Here is a 25,091-nt window from a genome sequence, read left to right on the forward strand (position 1 = left end):
CTGGGAGAACTCAGCAGTTGGAGCAGAATCAGTGGAAGAAAAAGAACAGTCGACATCTTGGGTTGGAACCCTAATTCAAGACTCATCATCTTAATTTAGAGATTGAGAAGGCATATGCACTGATGACATCATGCAGCCTTTGTTGTCTCCACGAGACATGATTTTAAACTTTGGGAAACCTGCTACTCCATACCTGAAGTTAGGCAATCAAAAGTGGTGGAGGCATTTACAGTAAACAGCAACTTGGGTTTGATCAGGTGCTGTCAGTGAGGAATTTGTATGTTCACCTCATGTTTACATGGGCTTCCTCTGGTGGTTCTGCTTTCCTCCAAAAGGACGTTCCAAAGATGTATGGGGTTACATGGGTGTATTTGGGCAGTGTGGGCTTGTGGACTGGAAGGGTGTGTTGCCATGCTGCATCTCTGAATGAAAATTAAATGAATATTTTGAAAGATGTTAAGAAATATGGGAGAGTGCAGAAATATGGAACAAAGGTGTAAAGTTAGCCCTCAGCTTGCTAGGTAATGGATGGGAATTAGGAGAAAGTCAGCGACAACTTCTGCAAATTAGACACTGGATCATTTCAGCACTGGGAAATAAATTAGTCAGAGAGTTAAGCTCTTGGCAGGACCTTTGAAGAATTCAACATGCACTGTGGTGGAACGACTGTTAATAATGTTTGTGTGTGTTTGGCTGGCCCGCCCCTTGCTGATTGTACCTGTGGCTCCCCTTTCATTCCCCTAAGAAAGGCGGCAACGAGCTCAGGTCTCAGGTCAGCAACAGGAGACGTGCCTTCTGTTTATGGTAATAAAAGCCCATCAGTCAGGTAACTTCTAGTCTCTGGAGTTATCAATAGTGTATCAACACCTTAAACCAAAATGGAATCCACGGATATGTTCTAAAGTCAGGACCAGAAGAATCGATTGATGATTTTCTTATAAAGCTGAGAATCACAGCCATTAAACATGAATTAAAAGAAATGGATGAAAGGCTTGGATCAACACAGAAAGAAAAGTTTGGAAACCAGAGTGTGAGAACACATGCAAGTTGTAGTCCATTAAATGAGTTTGCTGGGGAAATGTGTCCTGCCTATAGACCAGACTTCACACTATAGGGCGACTGGTATGATGGTGGGCAGATAAAGAATTGCTGGAGGAACTCAGCAGGTCAGGCAGCATCGATGGGTGGAAATGGTCAGTCAATGTTTCAGGTTGGGACTCTTGTGGATTGGTTTCTCTTTTTTTTAGAGGAACCAGAGCACCCGGTTGCTTCAACTCATAAGGTGGCGTCCAACTCCATTATTATCCATAGTATAGATGGTCTGGTTTTGTGTCTGTCCCATTGCTCCGTTGACTCTTACTTTGGCACTTTCTGTGTCTGTTTTCAGCCTTGGCTTGAACTCATTTTCCTGCAGGTTGCGCTTGCCCAACAGTGTGGAGTCAGGTCTATATGCAAGACACAATTTTTTCCCCGTGAGCTTGTTTAGTCATCTGCCATACCTGAACACTCTTTAAGTCTGCTTTCAATGTTCTATTTCTGTGTCAACCGTGCTGATTTGGAGATTGTCTGCAAAACTTTGGGATATCACATGATGAGCTGTGGCATCTCCAATATTTCACCTTCTCTTCTAGATATACAGTGTGATAGTCGATAATGTGTAAAAATAGACTCCCCTATATTTGGCCCTGTCCGCCCACTCACAGGAGCTCTTGACGTCTTGACCATGGACTCTCACCCAGGCCCGGCCATCTGCCCACTGGAGCTCCAAAAGCCCTGAACATGGTCTAACCAGCCTATCCTGGCCGCCCGTCAGGCCATCCGAGCTCACGACACCTCAAACAATGCAGGCACTTACCACAGTCAAAGTAGTATGAATGCAATAGTCAACCCCCTAAATTTTACCTTAAAATTGGTCCACAAAATTCGACTATTACACATATATATAAGCTAGTCTTTATATAGCTGGTCCATTTGAACTCTTGGTCAATAGTGAGAATCAAGTTGCTTAAGGTGGGAGGCTCGTCAAGAGTAACAGCACTAAATTTTATGATGCAAATTTCACTGGCCACTCAACTCATTCTGAATGGCATCCATGCTTCAAGTTGAATTCTATTTGTCAAAAGATGCCTAGTACAGTGAGAATGGTTCCTCTGTGAACAGATTCACAGATTATCTCTAACATTCATGCAGTGGTTTAAAGGATTCAATTACAGTATACAGGTTGCAATGAAAAGAAAGATCAATTAGCACTAAGCAAAGGCAGCATGATGGCATTGCGATGGGGTTCATTCTGGAACTTTTTGCCTGAGGGGAAGAAACTGTCTTTAAGCCTGTTAGTGCATGCTTTCACCCTCTTTAACTATCTTTCTCCCTGATGGGAAGAATGAGTAGAGAGCCCAGGCTGATATGGGTCTTTCAGTATGTTGGCTGCCTTTCCAAGGCAGAGAGAATTGTACACAGAATCTGTGGAAGTGAGGGAACTTTGCGTTATGCTTCAAAATGCATTCACTACTTCTATAGCTTCTCCCAATCTTGAGCAGAGCAGGCCTCATACCATGTGATGCATCCAGCAAATACGCTTTTAATGGGGCACCTGTAAAAGTTGTTGAGGCACAAATGGGACATACCTGAATTCCTTAGAAGCTTCAGTGCTCTTTCCTGACTGTTGCGTCAATGTATTTCTCCCAGCGCAGGGTTTGGTATTACTTGAACAAAGTGCAGGATATATAGTACAGTTTAACAATTCAAGGGGAAATCATCTTTTATCAAATAGAGATCCATTCAAGTGGCAAATAGCAGCAGGAAGCTCTTTGTAGAGACCCACCGCCATTGGCTGCTCTGCACCCACTGCAATCGGGTGCATTTAGTTGAATTGAGAACTAGCAGGGAGTAGACGGGGCTCTCGTTGTCCCTAGCCTGTTTATAATGTTTGGTGGTGTTCTGTAAAGTCTTTTGTTTGGTTTACTTCACCCGCCGACTCGACTCGTTATTAAGCACACAATAACGAAAATGGTGTCAGAAATGGAATCAAGAGCGCCCAAGCCTGAAGACTTCCAATCACAAATCGGTCACAGTGTGTAACCGCAACCATGTTTTGCACAGTCGCCATAATGGTGGATCGATTCAGGCGGCCCAACCGACTCGTGTTTGATGGGAAATGTGGCAGAAAACAGGAATATGACATATTCAAAGTGGCAGCACATAGCGACAGGCCTGCCCATACGAGGGCGTCCGTTCTGTTAAATTTTGTGGGCCCAAAAGCCATTGCAAGGGAGAGGTCCTTTGTGTACGCAGGCGAAGTGCGTGATGGAAACCTCGTTATCAGCCCGGCTAAGTCAAGAGAGGATCCCAATTGTTTAAATGGTAAATTCAGAGAAATGTGCAACCCTCAGAGAAATGTGACAAATTCAACATGAGAGTCCAAAAGCCTGGTGAGTCGAATCACTCATATGTCAGCAATTTAAAAATCAGTGCAAAAACCTACAATTTTGGCATGTTTGTGATGAACTAATTCGCGACAGAATGGTCTGTGGCATTTGTGACGATAATATGCGGAAGGCGCTGCTGCGAGACAGCGAGCTGACACTAGCAAAAGCCATCGCATCGTGCTTGGCATATGAAATGACTGAGGAAAACAGTAAATGGCTGGCCTCGGCGTGATGCAGGCAGGACCGGCCAGCAGGCAGTGGTTGGAGATTAGAAGGAAGAGCCAACCAAGCCAGTCAAGCCACCCCATATCCAGGACAGGATGCAGCAATTGCGGAGGAGACCATATACCGAGAAGGGAGATGTGCCCAGCATTCAGCCAGCAGTGCAGGAACTGCGGCCTTCGAGTCCATGGAAGTCAACAGCAAGATGGCTGAGATGAAAGTTGACACTGTGGTCAAATCCAATGTCATGTCACTGGGGACATTCAAATGGCTGAGAAAAATGGAACAAGTCAAGCCCTACAGCAAGGCTATGAACCTAGTGGCTTTTGGAGGCAGCAGAATCTAGACCAGCAGAACGGCACGGCTGTGGTGTTTCATATAAGGACAGCTATACCTGCTAATCTTCGTCGTGGTCTGCGAGGACGTCATGCCTCTATTAGGCCTCAGTGCGTGCATGGACATGGGACTTGTCTCATTCAGCATAGAGGTCCATCAGATAAGCCCAACTGAAGAGGTTTTCTCACAGAAGATACTTTCTGAGTATGGTGAACTTTTCAAAGATGAGCTGGGGAGGCTGTCGGTGATGTACTCCATGTAGCTTAACCCGAAGGTAAGACCCGTAGTCTGGCCGGCACAGCGCATTCCAGTAGCAACGAAGGATAAAAGTCAAGGTCGAGTTGGACAGAATGCAGGACTTGGACATCATCACTCCAGTCTTGGAACCAACTGAATGGGTACCTTCCATGGTGGCACCATGAAAAAAGACAGACAGGAAATCCAAATTTGTATAAATCTGCGAGACCTCAATGTGGCCTTGAAAAGACCACCTCACCCCATGTGTGCCATAGAGAAGGTTGTCGCATAGATGGCTGGCGCAACAGTATTCTTGATCCCAGATACGAAGAATTCATTCTGGCAGGTCTCGCTCAACTATCGTTCGTTGCTACTGACCACATTCTGCACCACCTTTGGTCAGTACAGGATCCTGAGGATGCCATTTGGCATCAGTTCATCCAGCGAGGTATTCCAAAGGTCTATGGAACAAATCCTCGCCAGGTACCCCTGTGCCATCATAGTCAACAACATGCTAGTAGGTGGCAGGACACTGGATGAATAACCTAATGAAGGTGCTCGACCAGGAACAGAAGGTTAACACTGTTTGAATCTGGAGGTTCATATTTTCAAACTCGTCTATCTTCTGCCTGAATAGATTGTCATCTTTTCTGGGGCAGTGAGAGGGGAGGTTGTTTGACACAATGATCTGAGCCACAGTTTCTTGCAGTCTCAGGCAAAGCAGTTCTCGCATAAAGGTGTGATGCATTTGAACAGGATATCTTCTGTGATGCATCTTTAAGAGATGGTAAGAAACATTAGGGACATACTGAATTTCCTTAGTCTTTTGAGGAAGAAGAAGCGATGGTGTTCTCTCCTGGCTGCAGCTCAACAGGGTTGGACGAGAAAGATCAAGGAAGCCTTCTTGACTGATCCAATGAACGAATTCTTACATTCGTCACACTTCAGAAGAAAACAGCAAACCTGAGAGATTGTTGGCAGAAGGTGCTGATGACCAGTGGTTGCCTTTTGATGGATTTTCAACAAATTTAAGGAGGTGATGTGCACCAGGACAAGCGCATCACATGCAACAAGACAAAACATTATTTTCTCAGATGTGCCACTTATATGAGTAGAAAACAAATGTACCAGCATAAAAAGGGGTGTTAGTAGTCATATACAAATGTGAAAAGTTGTACGCTTATTGCCACAGAAGTAAAATTTGTGATTTAAAGCCTTCCCCAGCCCTTACAGCAAATCTGCAAGAAAAATCTTAAGCAGGACATCAGTTAGTCTGCAAAGTTTAGTCTTGAGGCTGCAGAGTTATGACTCTGAAGTACAAACCAGGAAAGGAAATACTGCTAGAATATGCACTTTCTCATCTGTTGCCACAGAAGAAGTATGAGATGGGAGATCATGGTGTGAAGACACAATACCTAGTAAATGTGACACCTCCAGAGCAACATAAGATCAAAGAAGAGACTGATAAAGATGACAACTTTGTCGGCAAATGGTGCAGAAGTGTCCTAGCAGATGAAACAAAACAAGATGGCAATAAAAACATTATTGTTGATCACAGATTTCTCACCAGAATATGTTGTACAATTTAGCTGGATATGGGATCCAAAAGATGTATTACTTCTGCAGATACACGGATATAGAGAAATGCAAGCTGAGAGATGGAACAGCTGTATACTGCATTGACATTTATAAAGATACAGAGAGAATGATGTCAACATGCTGAAGGGGCCGGAAGTGCAGAAGTACAAAACCAAATGGGGAGATGGCGACTGAAATACAACTTAAGGCAGGGGCGTGCAACTAAAAGTAACAGGAACACACTACACAGACAAAGGAGCTTAACTGTCCATTCACTGGGTGTACTCTATCACCTGATTACTGACAATCCCTTTATTGCACCCATTACCCTCCCCACCATCTCTGCTGCTAAGTGATAAGCTTTATTTCTTTCAGATAGAGAACAGGTGAAGTTTTAAAACACATCATCCAGTTTAAAAGTTTTAAGAAAATTGCATAAAAATCAAACAATCTGTTTTGAAACAGCACGTGAGCTGTAGGCAGAAAGTAAGCAGAATTCAAGGCATAGATTTGAGTCTTATAATTCAGGAAGAGAATCTTTTGGAGCAATAAGAGGTATTACTACTCCCTCATCCAATCCTGACCACAGTCTTTCAGACTCCAAAACACCCCAAGAACAAGAGGAACTCAAGCAGGTTTCACAGCCTCCATAGGAGGTGAAGATATGTAACCGACAGTTCAAGCTTGAGCCGTTGCTTATATATCTTTTCCTCCTATGAATGCTGCAAAGTCAGCTAAGTTGCTCCACCACTTTTGTGTTTTTACCACAATCACAGCGTCTGCAGACATCCACGTTTCACACCAAGAACAGTGCCAGGCTGGTGCATTTTAAATTCAACTCAAGACTGGATTCCTTCAAATATCACCCCACTCCCCACCCTCCAGACCTAACCACCAGGTTCTGATCTTTCCAGGCACTACTCACCCCCAGCCAAGACCTGGCCATGTCCACTGACCGTTCTGTATCTTCCCACACTTCTCCCCACCCCATCCCAACATGATGATACCATTGAAATTTATATCAGATATCCCATAAGTTACAAGATTAATGGCCCATTGCAATGCATATCTACCGCTGGAATTTCAATACATAAAAGAGTCATTTGAATGGCAACTCCTAAATCCAATGGGTTCACCCCTGTTATTGCATCATCTCAGGTCAGGTGAATTCACAAAACGGTGCTCCTTATTCAATATCCATAGCTTGGCGTTGGTCAGATGGCTGCAATCCTCCTTAACACACGACAGAAGGAACCCGCCTGCTGTTTTCCGCTGTTTATTTTTTTAAAAACAGCCACATAATGTGCTACAAAAAAAGCCACAAATCTCTATTGTTTATCAAGAAGTTTCATGAATGCAGAGGTTGATGATTGAACTTTCTGCACGAGAGCACTTCTCTCATTTCTTGTCCCTTGGATTGAATTTCCCATATTCTGACCTCTTGGGGGAAACCATTCTGACCAAGATCCTTGATTCGGGGAAGAAGAATGCTTTCAAGAAAACAAAGAATTACAAACAAATGGTTAAAGACTTTAAATTGAAAGTATGTCCTCCTATAGTTGACTTCCTCTTTAAGTAAATAAGAGTTGTATCGGAAAAGGACAGTAACAGTAAACACTGCTGTATTGGTACAAAGCTCCAAAATAATAGGAGACTTGAAAGATGGTGTGTCCTCACACTAGTTAAAGGGAGTAAGCATCCTGCATTTGTTTGCCTTTCTTTGATGCCTTGAAAGGAAATGAACCATAGAAATAATGCAAACAGTCGACCATTGTTTATTTGGAAGCGCAGTCTCAGGGGTCACCATCTGATTCGCTTTTTCTACCTTTGGGTTTTTTCTTCCTTAAAAGTAAAACTAAACTAAAACATTTGCCAGCTGCAACCATCAACCCAAGGGCTGTGGAATGACTGTTGGCAATCTGTGTTAACTCCTTTCTGGAGGATAATAGTAGACGTCTGTGGAAAGAAGCTCTTTAGACAGCACCACTCATTGCAGATTATAAATGAATGGACTAAACCCCGAGGGGGCGTGACCTCTAACATCTGGGTCATTTTTGTCTCATCATTTGCCTCTTATCTTAAGTAAGACTGAATGTTCAAGGATTAACTAGCTGACTTGTGTCCAAGAGCTACAACAAGAGGTTGCTTAATCAGCATTTAGTTTTAAAGACTATTAGGAATCCCCAAAGTTTGAAAAGTTTAATAGTGATGGGTATTTTCCATATAGAAAGATTTGTGGGCATGTTTGCACTGTATGTGCTGTTATTTTGATATCACAGTTACAGTGTCTCCATAATGTTTGGGACAAAACCCTATTTTCCTTTATTTTCCCCTGTGCTCCACAGTTTTAAATTTGTAATTTAAAAAATCGGGTTGTATAAGAAGAGGCAATGAGGGAGATTGAAAACTTGGCCGAATGGTGCACCAACAATAACCTCACACTCAATGTCACCAAAATTAAGGAGCTGATTGTTGATTTCAGGAAGGGGACACCAGTGATCATTGGGGGATCAGAGGTGGAGAGGGTGAGCAAATTTAAGTTCTTGGGAATCACTATCTTGGAGGATCTTTCCTGGACCCTCATGAAGAAAGTACTTCAGCGCCTCTACTTCCTCAGGAGTTTGCGGAAGTTTGGTATGACATTGGAAATCCTAGTATAGGTGCCAAAAGACTTGCACCACCAGATTCAGGATCAGCTGCTGCCCCTCCACCATCAGACTCCTCAACAGCAAACTCAATCAGGGAGTCATTTAAGGGCACTTACTTTTGCACTTCACTGTTTATCTTTTTCCACTCTGTATTGCACAGTCAGTTGTGTACATTTGTTTACATGTGTACATTGTGTACAATTTTTTTTTGCACTACTATTAAGTTGTAATTTTGCCGCACCCACAGGAAAAGGAATGTCAGGGTTGTATGTGATGTACTCTGACAATAAATCTAAAATCTGAAGCAATTCATGTGATTAAAATGCACATTCCAGATTTCATTCAAGGTTATTTGTACCCATTTTGGTTTGACCATGTAGAAATTACAGCATTTTTCCTACCATTTCAGGGTACCATTTGGCTTCACAGATGTTTGTGAGTACTCAGGAATGTTTAATTGCTTCATTGGTGCAGATATAAGCGAGCTGGGCTTGCTTCTAAGCTTTTAACCACTGTTGGAGACTGTAGTTGCCATTTTTCAACATGAGGACCCCAGAATTGTGTCAATGAAAGTCAAAGAAGAATAAAATAGTAAGTTATCGCCAAAACTTTAGGATTCTAAGAGCATACTGGTGAGCTCAGTAATCGCAAAGAGACTGGTAGGCCAAGAAAGACAGTCACTGCAGATGACAGAATAAATCTCATCATCGTGAAGAAAAATGACTAAACACCTGTCTGAAAGATCAGAAACACCCTTCAGAAGAGAGTGGTGGATGTGTCAATGGCTACTGTCCATGTAGAAGACTTCATGAACAGAAATACAGATACAGAGGCCACACTGCAAAATGCAAACCATTAGTTTGCCACAGAGACACATGATAGCCAGACTACAGTTTGCTAAGAAGTATTTAAAAGAATCTGCCAAATTCTGGAAAAAGGTCTTGTGGTCAGATGAGGCTAAGATTAATCTATATTTACAAAGATGGCAAGAGCAAAGTGTGTGGTGTAAAGGAACTACCCCTGATCCAAAGCCTACTACCTCATCTATGAAACAGGTTATGGCCTGGGCATGCATGGCTGTCACAGGTAGTGTTGCACTCATCTTTATTGATGATGTAACTGCTAATGGCAGTAGCAAAATTAATTCTCAGGTGTATAGAAACACCTTATCTGCTCAAGTTCAAGCAAATGCCTCCCAACGCATTGGACGCTGCTTCATCCTACATGAAGACAATGATCCCAATCATACTGTGAAAGCAAAAAAGAAATTTTTGAAAGTTAAAAGCTAGAAAATTATTGAATGGCCAAGTCAGTCACCTGATTTAAATCCAATTAGCATGCCTTCTCTTTGCTGAAGGAAAAACTGAAGAGGACAAGGCCCTGAAGCAAGCAAGTTGCAGTAGAGGCCTGGCAGAGCATCACCAGGGAAGATAATCAGCACCTGGTGACATCAATGAATGACAGACTTTAAGCAGTCATTGAATGCAAGGGATATGCAACAAAGTATTAAACATGACTACAGTACTTTAATATCCAGACCATTGCTGTATCCCAAATATTGTGATGCCTTGAAATGAAGGAACTATATAAAAGTGATAACATTTCTACATGGTTAAACCAAAATGTGCACAAATATCTTTTACTAAAATCTGGAATGTGCACTTTAATCTCATGTGAATTGCTTGATTATAGTATAAGACTGTGGAGCACAGGGGCAAATTAAGGAAAAAAAGTGTCTTTGTCCTAAACATTATGAAGGGAAATGTATATAACTGCCTCTGCATCAACTTATGGTCCAGGACGTCTGATCAGGTTAAATTTTAGGATTATTGATGGAAGTCAAGACTCTGCCAAGTGCAAAAGATTAATATTAGCAACTTAATGAATGTTGATCAGTACTCATTGGAATGCATTGTGGGTGAAGCTGAAGCATTTAGAGTTCTCCAGCTTAGCATATGATTATGATAATATGTTTACTGTCATAAATAATGTACATATTCACCAAAATTCTTAATTGCTGCAGCCAATATGTAACTTTATAAGAATGCCACTACAGCACTGCAGTATATATAATGAATTAAACAGAGACATTAAGTACAATAGATAAATTGATAATGAATATTCACAATTCTCTTAGTGCGAAAAAAAGTGACTCTGGAATAGCTTCGACAATCCTTTTGGGGTGTCACAGCATTCCATGAACAATGTGGTAAGAGAGGTTCAAGAACTGTTGGAAAGAAACTGTGCTTGACCCTCGAGGTGCTAGTCTTCAGAAGGTAGCAGTGAGAAAAGTTGTGACCAAGGTGTGGTGAATCTCGGCCAAGCTGCCTGTCTCCCCTCTGGCGAGCCTTGGTGTACTACAAGGCTGTGTACTGTGCATTATTTCTACTGTTAAAGACACTCCCCTTCGGTATAACAGTGTATGCACCCATTGCTCTTCATTATTGTGCCAGAAAGTTTCTGCTAATAAAAGCCATGAATATTGTTTGACCGCATCATCTTTGTCTACTTCATCAACTGGCCCTACACAGGGTGGTGGGAGTTCTTTATGGTGTTGGCTGCCTTCTTGAGACAGTACCTGACATGAACATCTACAATGGATGGGAGGTCAGAGTCCGTCATACCTCTGGTTTTCAAACCTAAATTAGACTGGACATCTTTACTTCAATTAAAACCCTCTGAAAAGATGCATTGAAATTCTCACTTAGATACATCAACAACAATAACATGGAATAAATAATAAGATCATAAATATAAAAGGATAAACCAGTATTCACAGTTGTGATTAATTTAAAAAAAGTAATGTTTCAGACATGCAGATTGATCTTCATGCAAGCCTGGAATGATTTAAGGTTAGAGTATTACAGGGAAGTTCAAGAGCCTGATGGCTGTTGGAAAAATCTGTTCTTAAACCTAATGTCCCTCAGCTCCTTGGTTCATTACCATTTACTGAATATGTCCTACCTCATTGGACATCCCAAAATTATTCACCTTGCCTCTGTCATGATTAAATTACATGTGCCAATGCCCAATCCAACTTTCCATCTGATCTGTATCCTACTTTAACCTCAGAAAAACCTCCTCAGTTTCCATGACACCACCAACGTTGCAGGTTTATAAATTATACCTTCATTGTTAATATGTATCATAAATAATTGAAGTTTACTGACTGTGTTAAAACTACATAATTTATTCATTCAGAATGCATTTTTATGCAAGTCCAATGTCCATTTTATTAAATTACAAACCTTACTTGGCCTGACCATTTGGTAAAAACAGCAGGAGAATCTTTCATTTCCACATTTCCATGCTGCTTTTGAGACAAAAATCTGCAATCTATTATGTGACAATACAATATGAAATGTTATTCAAATGGAAAATATTTCTGTCAAACAGATGGATTTTAAGAGTTAAAGGGATGGAAGGGTTTACTGTGACAGTACTGGAGCTTGGAGCTTTAGCCTGTGAAGTGAAGGCCCAGCAGCACATGGTCAATTACATTCAGAGGCCAGTAAAGCAGAGATCTAAGAGGTTTACATGGCTGGAGGCAATTTCATCTATAGGGAGAGACAAGTTCAAGGAGGCAAATGAAATCTTCAGTGAAAATGTTAAAAATGAAATGTGATTTTGTGCATGTGGTGACATGGAAAGTGAGCGTTTGGACAACATCAAGAGTGGAATCAAAAGTGTAGCCAGGGGTGTGTTATAGCTGGCATGACTGGGAGCGATGAGGGGTTCAGCTGCAGATGAGCTGAGACAGGGCTGTTGAACAATTTTCTGGAGGAGGAAGGGCTCTTTGTTACCATGTTGATATGTGATCCAAAACTCATTAAGTAGAGATAGTGGCGCGGATTTCTCAAAATTTAAGGAGGAATCCCCATTCAGATGGCAAACGCAGGCAATAAGATACCTAGGTGTGCAAATAAACAAAAATCTAGGCCAATTATATAAACTCAATTACAATCCACTAATGAAAAAATTACAGGACGATTTAGAGCATTGGAAAGAGCTACCACTAACACTGATAGGAAGGATAAACTGTATTAAAATGAACATTTTTCCAAGGATACTATACTTATTTCAGGCATTGCCAATACAACTGACAGAAAAATTCTTCAAAGAGTTAAAGAAAATAATAAGGAGATTTTTATGGAGAGGGGGGAAACCGAGGATAGCACTAGACAAATTAACAGAATGGTATAAACAAGGAGGCTTACAATTGCCAAACTTCAAAAATTATTATAGAGCCGCACAATTAAGGTACCTATCAGATTTTTATCAAACAAGGGAAAAACCAGACTGGACGAGACTAGAATTAGATAAAATAGGGGAAAAGATACCTGAACACATATTATATAAATGGGACGAAAAATTGGTACAACATAGAACTTCTCCAGTATTACACCATCTCCTCAATATATGGAAGAAGATTCATGTAGAAAGAAATAAAATAAATTACCAAATACCAAAACTAATATTGACGCAAAATAAGCTACTCCCTTTTACAATAGACAACCTTGCCTTTAGAAAATGGGAAAAAAAAGGGATTAAAAGAATAGAAAATTGTTTTTCAGGAAGTAGATTCTTATCCTTTGAACAAATGAGAGATAAGTACAATATAACGGGAGATACAGCGCTGGCATATTACCAACTGAGATCCTACTTGAAAGATAAATTAGGAAGCAACTTGAGTTTACCAGAGGGAAGTAACCTTGAATATGTGATTACAGATACAATGTTAATCAAAAGATTTATAAAAAATATGTATATTAAACTGCAAGAAAAGGAAAATGAGGAAACAAATGGTAAAACTAAACAAAAATGGGAACAAGATTTAAATATAAAGATAAAAAAGGAAACATGGGAGAAGTTATGCTCTGGAACGATGAGAAATACAATAAATACGAGGCTGCGTATGATACAATATAATTGGTTACACAGACTATACATTACACCGCAAAAGTTAAATAAATGGGACCCAACAGTATCTGATAGATGTTTTCGATGTAAAAAAGAAAGGGGAACAACAATTCATGTAATCTGGACATGTGAGAGAGTAGAAAAATTTTGGGATGATCTCAATCAGATATTAAATAAAATAACAGAAAACAATATACCAAAGAATCCAGAGATCTTTCTCCTAAGTAACATAAAAAATAAAGAATTTGGAATTGACTTGGAGGATGCACAAAAAAGATTTGTTAAGATAGCCCTAGCTGTAGCAAAAAAATGTATTATGTCAACCTGGAAATTGGAAGATAATTTGAAAATACAACAATGGTATATAGAAATGAATAAATGTATTCCATTAGAAAAAATAACATATAGTTTAAGAAATAATATTGAAATATTCGAACAAGTATGGGAGCCTTACATTAAATACAATAGCGAAAACCTACCGGGAACAAACATTACCTAAGTTGATGGAAGGAGAAGAAAAGAAAAGAATGGACTCAGTAGAATTTCTGGTGTATTTTTGTTGAATGACAACATTGTCTAACTGAATTAATGCAACCTAGATTGTATAACTAAAATGGATGAGAGGGGGGGGATGGGGGGGTGGCTTGGGAGGAGGGAGGGGGGAGGGAGAAAAAGTCACTGTAAATGTGTGGAAAAGAAAAAGTGTATATCATGGTTATTGTGATTTATGGTGTGAAAAATAAAAAATTAATAAAAAAAAAAAAAAAAGTAGAGATAGTGGAAGGGAGAGTAGAGTATTATTGTTGTACAAGTTGAAGTGAATGCCATGTTTTGGGGAATATTGCTGAGGGAAGTGCGTTGTGAGATGGCGGGAACAAGCAATAGATCTTTGGGAAAACTTAATGTAAAAGTGCAGGGCTAGTTTTTTGTGGCTATAATTGGATTTAAAACAAAACTGAATTAGCCAATAAGATTCCATCCATTTGGATAAGTATGAAGAGGATTCATTGGGGTTTGGTATGGTCAAAGGATAGATGAAATCTACTTTTCTAAAACAGTACAGCAATTGATTGAAAAGTTGGATTAAGACAAAATATACCTGATGTGATGATGTTTTATTAAAATTTTAATTATATTATGGAATGAATTAATTATCATTTTTGAGAGAAAAAAATGATGCCTCTATGGTCATCTTTAATATGTAAATATCAACTTTTATCTTCTTAACATCTGATTTACAATATAGCTATCAAAGTGCAGCCGAATATTTACTTCATAGCTTGTTCTCTGTCTTTCTATGTAATACACTTTATTAGAAATGGACAAGGCACACAGCTGGTAAATCACATTGTCCACTGCTTTATGTGAGCTCTCTGTGAGGAGTATCCTTTCCATTGTTCTCAGAAGTACTGCCCCCGAGGGATGGTTTATGTATATCCTTCCAGGATTTCCTAACAATTTTTTTTACCAAGGGGACAGATGTCAAGAAACACAAAAAAAATTAAGCTGACTCTGTAAAAACATGACACTGACGTGTGCACAATAAAAAAGGAACAAAAGCACTTTAAAGAAACATCTTTTATTAGCAGCAGGATCTGTACATTGTAAATTGTAAACATTAAATTGTGCATCATTGCACAACAAAGGTAAGGAAATAAAGGCAACTCCAGCATGAAAATAATAAATGGCATAGAAAATAGAGAAGGTTGAAGACCCAGGTACTTTGAGCATCAGCTGCATTTTTCTAATTTATCGTTGCAGTTATAACTAAATCAAAGTTGTTTGTTTACCTATGAGAAGACATCATAGGCTCTGTTGCCACCTTTGTATATTGAGTAGTATCCTTTAGCGGCATCAGTATTGTCCACTTCAAATTCATGTATTCCCCTAAATATCAGGATGTAAAATATATGGTTCCCATGAATACAGCTTCGTCAGTTTAGGTAGGTTTCATACATTGCACATGGAAGTTAGGCAACATGAGAGGGACACACTCCACTGTGTCTAACCTTCTGGACAAGCCTACCATGTAGGGCCTTGTTAGAGGCTTGGCTAAAATCCATGGAAACAATGTCTACCACCCTTTACTCATCAATCCTCTTCATCATCTCTTCAAAAGACTCACTCTTCCGAGAGGAATTCCACATGCAATTATCCAACATTATGCACCTCAAGATCACCAATACCTTCTATTTAATAATATCATTATGTTTCAAGACATCACTGTTCTCTTCCCTTATTTCCCTCTCTTTCATGTCTCTCTCTGCTGTAAATAGAGATGAGATTTATTTAAGTGTTTGTTGTCTTCCTTGGCTCCACACACATATAACCACACTGTGATTTCAGAGGACTTATTATCTGCATAGTTACCTTTCTACTCTTAATAAGTTTTATTCTCCTCTACCTTTTCTGCCAACAAAATCTCATGCCCCTTTTTGGCCTCCTGATTTCGTTCTTAAGTATTCTCTCACCTCCCTTATTCTCCTCAAGGTATTCACTTGATCCCAGCTGATATACTAACACATGGTCCTCTTTTTTTTCCTACCAGACTCTCACTTTGGTACACTAGTCAGGATTCTCCAATTCTGTCAGCCTTGCCTTTCACTCTAACAGGAACAAGTTTGTCCTGAACTTACCCCCATCTCATTTTTTTAAAACCCTTACACTCTCCAGATATCTCTTTACCTACCTACTGCTTCCACAATCAAACTTTGCAAGTTTCGGGACAATGCCCATCAAAATTAGACTGGCCTCAAGTTCTTGAAAGGCAATACCAATTCAAACCTGTCACAATTATGGTTCTTCACTATTTGTACACTTGAATGTGATAATGCTACAATATAAGGAATGGCTCTCTAAATGTGTCACACATTCCTTAATTATTATGGCTGTATTCAGGTAAAACATTCACCTCTGATATTTGGCGCTGCCATCAAGTGCAACTGATTATCTACATCACTGCACATGTGCTTCACCTCTGGGTGTGATTAAATGCCAGTACATTCTGCTGGATGTGCTCTTTCGGCAAAGCCGGCAGTTGAATTAAGGAGGGAATATTAATTGGTTTATCAGAAGGGTTGAGTGAGCACTTAGTGCTGGTGATAGAGGGAGAGAAAGATAAAACTCCTGTCGCCGACTGTCAGGAGGACAGGCTGAGATGGGCCAGCTGTTGTGTCTCTTTCAGGAATCAGATAAGGGCCTTCATTTATTTGCCTGGTTGTTTTCTTTCTGCAATTTATCCATCGGACACCAGTTTGATTGTTGATAATGTATCACTATGGTCTGATGAGCTCCTATTTACTTAACCTTTAATCACTTGTAAAAGCAAAGTTAAACTCTATGAACTCCTTTTGTTTAATGGCCATTTTACAGTCATTATATTTAACTTTGCTTAAACAATTCCTGTTAAAATTTGTCTAGAAACATTCAAATATATATTGAGGAATCTTAATTTGATGAGATCAAAGTGATATTGAACGTCCTAGAGCTGTCTTGAGGCACCATCACATCTATGGTAATATGTTAGATGGAAAATCCCAAAGACGGCACACAGAATGCCTCAGCTTTTGTTTACAACTTTGTGTGATAGGGCCTCATAATTGAATACCCTCTGCTATTGTGCCAATTCTTGCATGTGTTTCCTTGAAGTCCTTGTGATCCTTGACATGCAGTTTAAATACTGACACTTGCTTGGAGCTTTGGGCTGTTTAAGATTTCATTACCTCTGTCTCAACTGGATGAATCAGGGACCAGAATTAAACTTAAGACATGGGACAGGGCTACTCGGTGGCAGAAGAACTGCTGCACGGAACTTTTGAATTTTCAGGAATAGCTATTGATAATATTTCAGGAAAAATGTATTGTTTTTTGTTCCCTCTCAGTCATGTGTTGCTTTACCTTCAGCTAGAATGTCAGATGAATAGTTGTGAAGGGGGAAAAAAAATAAGCCTGTAATGGCCTTTTGATCCATTGGCCACCACAGGAAAGGTCAAATAGATACTTAGTCTTGCACTGACACAAAAGACTTTTAGACACTCCTGGAGAATTTTCCATCATCCAGCTGCACTTTAGGCTCCCCTCTGTCACCATAAATTTTGAGCGATTGCTTTTTAAAAGTTGGTGGTTCTGCATAAGCCCCAATGTACCACACGGTATTGAACACAGCTGCAAAAGGGAGACATCTCCCTCCATGGTCTACTGGTACTAGTCATAATCCCATTATTGAATTATGGGACAGAAAGTGTACAAAGGGCCCAGTTACCCCTTTCTTCCTATGAATGCTGCGTGACCTGCTGAGTTTCTCCCGCACTTTTGTGCATTGCCCTTGACCCCAGCGTCTACAGGCTTCCTTGTTTAACTAGTACCCAGTAATAGTAGCTACGATTTCTGATAGCAATTGTGCCATTTTATCTGCCAAGTCTTCATGTTATATAATTTCTGAAATTAAAAATATAAAATTAATTATATAAATACAAAATCATAAAATAATTTTGATACATTCACATATGTTAAGCTAAAGTAATATAATTTAGAGAGCCAGTATTCACCCTGTGCTTTGTCATTTAATCTCCATTCTGAGAATCCTTAGTGAAATGATTTGGAGTCTCAAATCATTGCCCTGAGTTACAATCAGAAGGTTGTTGCTCTAAGTAATGCTAGGGAATGCCTGCCAGACAGGGTTGCAGACACTCAGACTAAATATAACATTGGACAATGCTACATGGCTCAGTGTGGCATTATCATGTGACTAAACTCGAACGACAAAATAACGTGGTTGGGCCTAAACAGAAATTGGAATTTCATATAAAATTTAGTTTTTGTGAAGAATCAGAATCAGAATTTATTGTTATGAACATGTCATGAAATTTGTTGTTTTTGCAGAAGCATTTACAAAAACCACATTTCAAAATATATAAATATAGTGCAAGAAGTCGAAAATGACCAAGTGAGGCAGTGTCTGTGGTTCATTCTTCATTCAGAAATCCAATCGCAGAAGGGAAAAAGCTGTCCTTGTGCTACGGACTGCTTGTCTTCAGGGGCCTGTACCTTCTTCCCCAATCGTAGCAGTGAAGAGGGCATGGCCTGGTTTGTGGGTGCCCTTGAGGATAAATGCTGCTTTCTTAAGACACTGCCTCTTGTAGATGCCCTCGATGGAGTGATAACTGGTGCCTGTGATGTCACAGGCTGAGTTAACAAACCTCTGGAGGTTTTTTCTTCCTACCCTGAGTCTTGGCTCTACACCAGTCAGTGATACAATCAGCCAGAATGCTTTCCATGGTAAACCTGTGGAAGTCTTGAGAGTCCTTGGTGACATAACAAATCTCCTCAGATTCGTTATCTCCTTGGTGAGCCTTCACTCTTTTTTAAATTTTTTATTTTTTAAAAACTTTTTCACACAATGAACCATATTAATCAAAATATACACAAAAATTTCCCTCTTGAATACACACAGTGTCATTTTCTCCCCTTTTTCCCCCTCCCTTCCCTCCCTCCTTCCCACCCCCCTCCAAACCCATTAAATTTTCAACATATACAATACAATAAACCCATTAAACAATGTCATCACACAACGAAAATAAACAAGAAAATTGTGTCATCTACTTTTACACACTGGGTCAGTTAATTTCGTCTTCTTCTCATTCTCTCATTTTACGGGGTGGAGGTCTGCGGTAGGTCCTCTCTGTTGTGTTCCATGTACGGTTACCAGATTTGTTCAAATAATGTGACTTTATTTTTTAAATTATGTTATTTTTTCCAATGGAATACATTTATTCATTTCTATGTACCATTGCTGTACTCTCAGGCTCTCTTCTGATTTCCAAGTTGACATTATACATTTTTTTGCTACAGTTAAGGCTATCATAATAAATCTTTTTTGTGCTTCATCCAGTTTAAGGATTCTTTACTTATATTACTTAGAAGAAAGTTCTCTGGATTTTTTGGCATGTTGCTTTTTGTGATTTTATTTAATACCTGATTTAGATCTTCCCAAAACTTTTTCACTTTCTCACATGTCCAAATTGCATGTACTGTTGTTCCCATTTCCTTCTTACAGCGAAAACATCTATCTGATAATGCTGGATCCCATTTATTTAACTTTTAGGGCATGATATATAGCCTGTGTAACCAATTATATTGTATCATGCGTAACCTTGTATTTATTATATTTCTCATAGTTCCAGAGCATAACTTTTCCCATATTTCATTTTTTAATCTTTATGTTTAAATCTTTTTCCCACTTTTGTTTGGGTTTATAGCTTATTTCATCATTTTCTTTCTCTTGCAGCTTGATGTATATGTTCGTTATAAATCTTTTAATTATCATTGTTTTTGTAATCACATATTCAAAGCTGCTTCCTTCTGGTAATTTCAGTCTGCTTCCCAATTTGTGCTTTAAGTAGTTTTTCAGTTGGTGGTATGCATACATTGTACCATGAGTTATTCCATATTTGTACTTCATTTGTTCAAAAGATAATAAATTATTTCCCAAAAAACAATTTTCTATTCTTTTAATTCCTTTTTTCTCCCAATCTCTAAAGGAAAGGTTATCTATTGTGAAAGGGATTAGTTGATTTTGCGTCAATAATAATTTTGGTAGTTGTTAATTTGTTTTTTTTCCTTTCTATGTGAATCTTCTTCCAAATGTTGAGTAAATGATGCAGTACCGGTGAACTTCTATATTGCACCAGTTTTTCATCCCACTTATGAAGTATATGTTCTGGTACCTTCTCCCCTATTTTATCTAGCTCTATTTTGGTCCAATCTGGTTTTGGCGAGCCTTCTCCATGATTATATCAACATGGAGGTTCCAGAACAAATCCTCAGGGATGATGAAGCCAGAGAATTTCAAGTTCTTGACCTTTCTCCATGTTGACCCCCTTAATGAGCATTGGTTCGTGTTCTCCTGATTTTCTCCTGAAGGATAGCCCATTTATTTCTAATGTTATTCTTTTTACTGCCAGGCAATGATGTTGTCCAAACATAAAATATGTAGCCACAAATTGTAATGACTATTATTATATAATGAGTTATTAGTTATTTTTAGACAACAAGGTTGGAAAAATTTAACATAAATTAACATAATTACTCACCTTGTGATTGTTCGCACTGCGTGCCTTAAGTTCCTGTGTGCGTTAGTCCTGGTGCTTTTACGTGGAGCAACATGACCTGCATCATCAGCTGAATGTCGAATTCATGAGGCGAGTTTCACGGTGCAATTTAGGTTTCCCCCGAAAAGTAGTAAGGGTCCTGCAGGATAAATCGTGGAGCAGAAGTGGACTAAAAATTTTTGCACTTCCTTTTTCAGACTGCCCATGTACTGGCAAATATCGTGGATTGTGCCATTACATGTCAGGAGTCTAAAAAACCCTAATTGTTACTTGATATCAATCATGCCATAACATGCTGAAAAGAAGCATGCTCCATTCCAACTGAGTTTCACTTTAATGGATGCACATTCCCAATACCCTCACACAGATAACACAGTTCAGGATAGGACATGCAAATGTACTTAAAATAAAACAAACGTGCAATCCATTGTTGCAACCTACCATGAAGGCTGGAGAAAGAAAAGGACTTGCGTCCTTATATGATGCATACCACATTTTTTGAATTCATTGAAGTACTTTTGTAGTATAAAAGCTTAACATAAGAACTAGATACAAGAGTAGGCCATTTGGCCCCTTGTGCCTGCTTCATCATTCAGTAAGATAGTCCTGAGTAAGATAATCCTAACTTAACTTCATACTCCATGATTCCCATACTATCCAACATCTTTTAACTTCTGTCCTGATTCCATGGGTAAAAATATTTCTTTTAATCTCCCTCCAGTGATGGTCAGAGAGGGAGTGGGATCCAATTAAGATCAAAACATGGTAGTGTTTACAATGAGCATCTTCAGAACTACGGGACGCTGTAACGTCAGTGAATCCACAGATCCTGCAATGTCCTATGGTTATTCTGGGAGTTTCCCACTGATAAGAGGGTCTGAAAAGCCACTTTCAGATTCATTCTCCGCCAAGAATGCGCCTGCAGAAGTGGATACAGCCCTGTAGAATGGTCTTTCAGGTGGCAGCCTGAAAGGGACAGCTGCAGGCGAGGCCCTTGGATCGCACTCCGGCTCCTTTCAGCGTGGGACGACAGGGCAGGGGTGGCTGGCACGGGACGTCGGGGCAGGGGCGGCCGGCACGGGATGTGGGGCAGGGGCAGAGGGAAGGGGGCTGCCAGGCACAGGGAGGGGGGCTGTCAGGCATGGGGATTTGGGTTGGCGGCTGATGGTCATCAGCCTGGCCCGTAGCAGCCGCTTTTAGGTGGCTGCATTCAGGTGCCTCAGGGGACTGCTCAGATGTGGAGATTATACCTCCCGGAGGAGGCTTGGTGAGTACTCCTCTGCGCTGCATCAGGCGAACTCCTGACAGCCGCATTCGGGTAGAATATGTGGCTTTACATCGGGGTATTCTGGCCACCTGAAAGAGGCAAAATATAATGATTTTATATCGAATAAAGAGTATTGGTGGCCTCCCTTGTTCAAGAGTGGAGTGCAAAGTGAGAATTGCTGTGATTATGTATAGCATCAACCTGAAAGAAAACAAATTCATGGAAGTTCAGAGCTGTAGTATACACTTCTTTGTGGATTCCTGGATTCCATACACAGTTCTCGCACCAACCCTCTTTTCAATCTTCTTCAGCATGATGCTGAACCAAGCCATGAAAGACCCCAACAATGAGGACGCTGTTTACATCCGGTACCGCACGGATGGCAGTCTCTTCAATCTGAGGCACCTGCAAGCTCACAGCAAGACACAAGAAAAACTTGTCCATGAACTACTCTTTGCAGATGATGCCGCTTTAGTTGCCCATTCAGAGCCAGCTCTTCAGCGCTTGATGTCCTGCTTTGGGGAAACTGCCAAAATGTTTGGCCTGGAAGTCAGCCTGAAAAAAACTGAGGTCCTCCATCAGCCAGCTCCCCACCGTGACTACCAGCACCCCCACATCTCCATCGGGCACACAAAACTCAAAACGGTCAACCAGTTTACCTATCTCGGCTGCACCATTTCATCAGATGCAAGGATCGACAATGAGATAGACAACAGACTCGCCAAGGCAAATAGCTCCTTTGGAAGACTACACAAAAGAGTCTGGAAAAACAACCAACTGAAAAACCTCACAAAGATAAGCGTATACAGAGCCGTTGTCATACCCACACTCCTGTTCGGCTCTGAATCATGGGTTCTCTACCGGCATCACCTACGGCTCCTAGAACGCTTCCACCAGCGTTGTCTCCGCTCCATCCTCAACATCCATTGGAGCGCTTTCATCCCTAACGTCGAAGTACTCGAGATGGCAGAGGTCGACAGCTGCGCTGGGTGGGTCACGTCTCCAGAATGGAGGACCATCGCCTTCCCAAGATCGTGTTATATGGCGAGCTCTCCACTGGCCACCGTGACAGAGGTGCACCAAAGAAAAGGTACAAGGACTGCCTAAAGAAATCTCTTGGTGCCTGCCACATTGACCACCGCCAGTGGGCTGATAACGCCTCAAACCGTGCATCTTGGCGCCTCACAGTTTGGCGGGCAGCAACCTCCTTTGAAGAAGACCGCAGAGCCCACCTCACTGACAAAAGGCAAAGGAGGAAAAACCCAACACCCAACCCCAACCAACCAATTTTCCCCTGCAGCCGCTGCAACCGTATCTGCCTGTCCCACATCGGACTTGTCAGCCACAAACGAGCCTGCAGCTGACGTGGACTTTTACCCCCTCCATAAATCTTCATCCGCGAAGCCAAGCCAAAGAAAGAGAGACACAGAGCTTAAAGAGTACGACAAGGAAACACAAAGAGCTCCAGAAGGTACATTGTGATCATTCAGAGTTGTCCTCAGAATGAACACACAGTATTATGCAATGATGCTACTCTTTTATTAACAATTTTTAAAAACTTAGATATACAGCTCAGGAACAGACCCTTTCATCCCACAGGCTTGTGCCAGCCAACTACACCTAATTGAACTACAACCCCTATATGCAGGCTCAGCATCATGGCGGTGGGGGGGGGGGGGGGGGTTGGATTTGTGGGCCATGCCCCCAAAAATGAGTTATTGCTACCCCCCCACCCACCCTCAGGTCAAGAGTCACTAGGGTATTGCGGACTGCATTGGGTGATGCCATCATCAAAATGAATCACGTAGTTTGTCTGAAAGACCAGAGGGAGGGGCAAGTGCGATGGCGTGGCAGATGGAGGAGGTCCATGGCAGGTATAGCACCTGCTTCCCCACCCCCACCCCCCTCAGTGAGTTCTCGAATGGCAGTTTGTGCCCCCTTCACCATTACCCTAATGCCCTCCAATTCGATCTCTTTTGATGCCAACTCTGCCCATATGTTTTGAAGGGTGGGAGGAAATGGAGCACCCATTGGAAACCCACATAGGCATGGGAAGAATGTACTAAAACCTTATGGACAGCACTGGATTCGAACTTTGGTCTCAATCGCTGGCACTGTAACACTGTTGTACTCTCTGCTACTCTAACTGCGCTGCCTCAAATATGGCACTACTTCCTCATTTATAAAAGAATCAGTATACTAATGAAACAGAATTTTAAACTCATTACCTGGGTTTTAACTTCTGAATTTTTATAACTATGTTGGTGTTGAATGGGTTCATCCTGGAGATTTAACAGTATCCATCTTAGGACTGTTTGGGGCATCACATTTTGTCTCTCTTCAGGCATGTTCACTATCAATTCTTAATTTTCAGTTAAATTTTGACATTCAGCACAGTAACATGCTGCCCAAATGACCCAATTAACCTACAACCCCTCCCCCCCCCATACATTTGGAAAGGTGGGTGGAAACCCATGCAGACAGCACTGGATTCAAACTTGGGTCACTGGTGCTGTAACTGTGCTGTCCTTGTTAACCGTGCTCCCCTCACTAAATATGCCACCCTAATTTATCTTGATCAATTGTTGAACTCACTTCAAACTTCCTGAATACCTCACCTGGTGTTATGAGAAAACTCCTGGAAATGCATGCCTCCACAATCTCTTTGATGTGCAATTTCTTTCAGCCCAAACCTACCCTTTTTTTCATGTAGTCTGAAATACTCAGCTTCTCATACAGGAATCTTAATGCTGTATCCCCTGTAGAATTCATGGACAGGGAATGCCTCACTGCTGAACTCTTGAAGCTGCAATTGTGAGAATTGTAGATCCAAGCCCAAGTATGGACTGAACGTGGGTTGAATGTAGTTGGCCAACATAAATGGTCCAATGACAAATACTGTGGAACAGACTGTGCTATAACAGCTCCTAGTCTACACGTGGAACCATCCTAAGATGGTCCCTCCTTTGGGCACCATACTATCAATGTCATCGAATCATTCTGTGATTTTGACCAATGTTCTGTGTATGACAATCAACTTTGGTCAATTCCTCTTCTAAAACTACATTTCAATGAACACGGCTTAGGCCGTGGAATGGAGTAAATTAGCTCATGTGTAGGTTTACTTCTTCATATTTGTGCACCAATCATACAATGTATCTACATACTGCTTTTGAAGCTTAGATATAGTTGCAAAGTTCAAACACTAAATATATTCTCCTAATCCACTTCTATTTATTGAGACAATCTTTGCACTGTTTCTGTAACTGATTGCTTGCTTTGGTGTTTGACGAATATGAGAAACTACACTTTGCATAAGAACATACGAAATAGGAGCAGGAGTTGG

The 25,091-nt window shown here is 40.7% G+C and overlaps 1 long non-coding RNA gene across 2 annotated transcripts in view; it reads right to left on the reverse strand.

Moving 5' to 3' along the window:
- The window catches only part of LOC138760495 (uncharacterized), a 49,844-nt gene extending 29,065 nt beyond the window's left edge, over positions 1 to 20,779 (reverse strand). For both annotated transcript variants that reach the window (XR_011355657.1, XR_011355658.1), the window contains exon 1: positions 20,461 to 20,779. This is a non-coding gene — a long non-coding RNA (uncharacterized lncRNA). The remainder of the gene's footprint in view (positions 1 to 20,460) is intronic.
- Between the last annotated feature and the right edge of the window lie 4,312 nt (positions 20,780 to 25,091).

The sequence above is a fragment of the Narcine bancroftii genome, chromosome 4 (genome assembly GCF_036971445.1).
Source record: "Narcine bancroftii isolate sNarBan1 chromosome 4, sNarBan1.hap1, whole genome shotgun sequence".
Lineage (NCBI taxonomy): Eukaryota > Metazoa > Chordata > Chondrichthyes > Torpediniformes > Narcinidae > Narcine > Narcine bancroftii.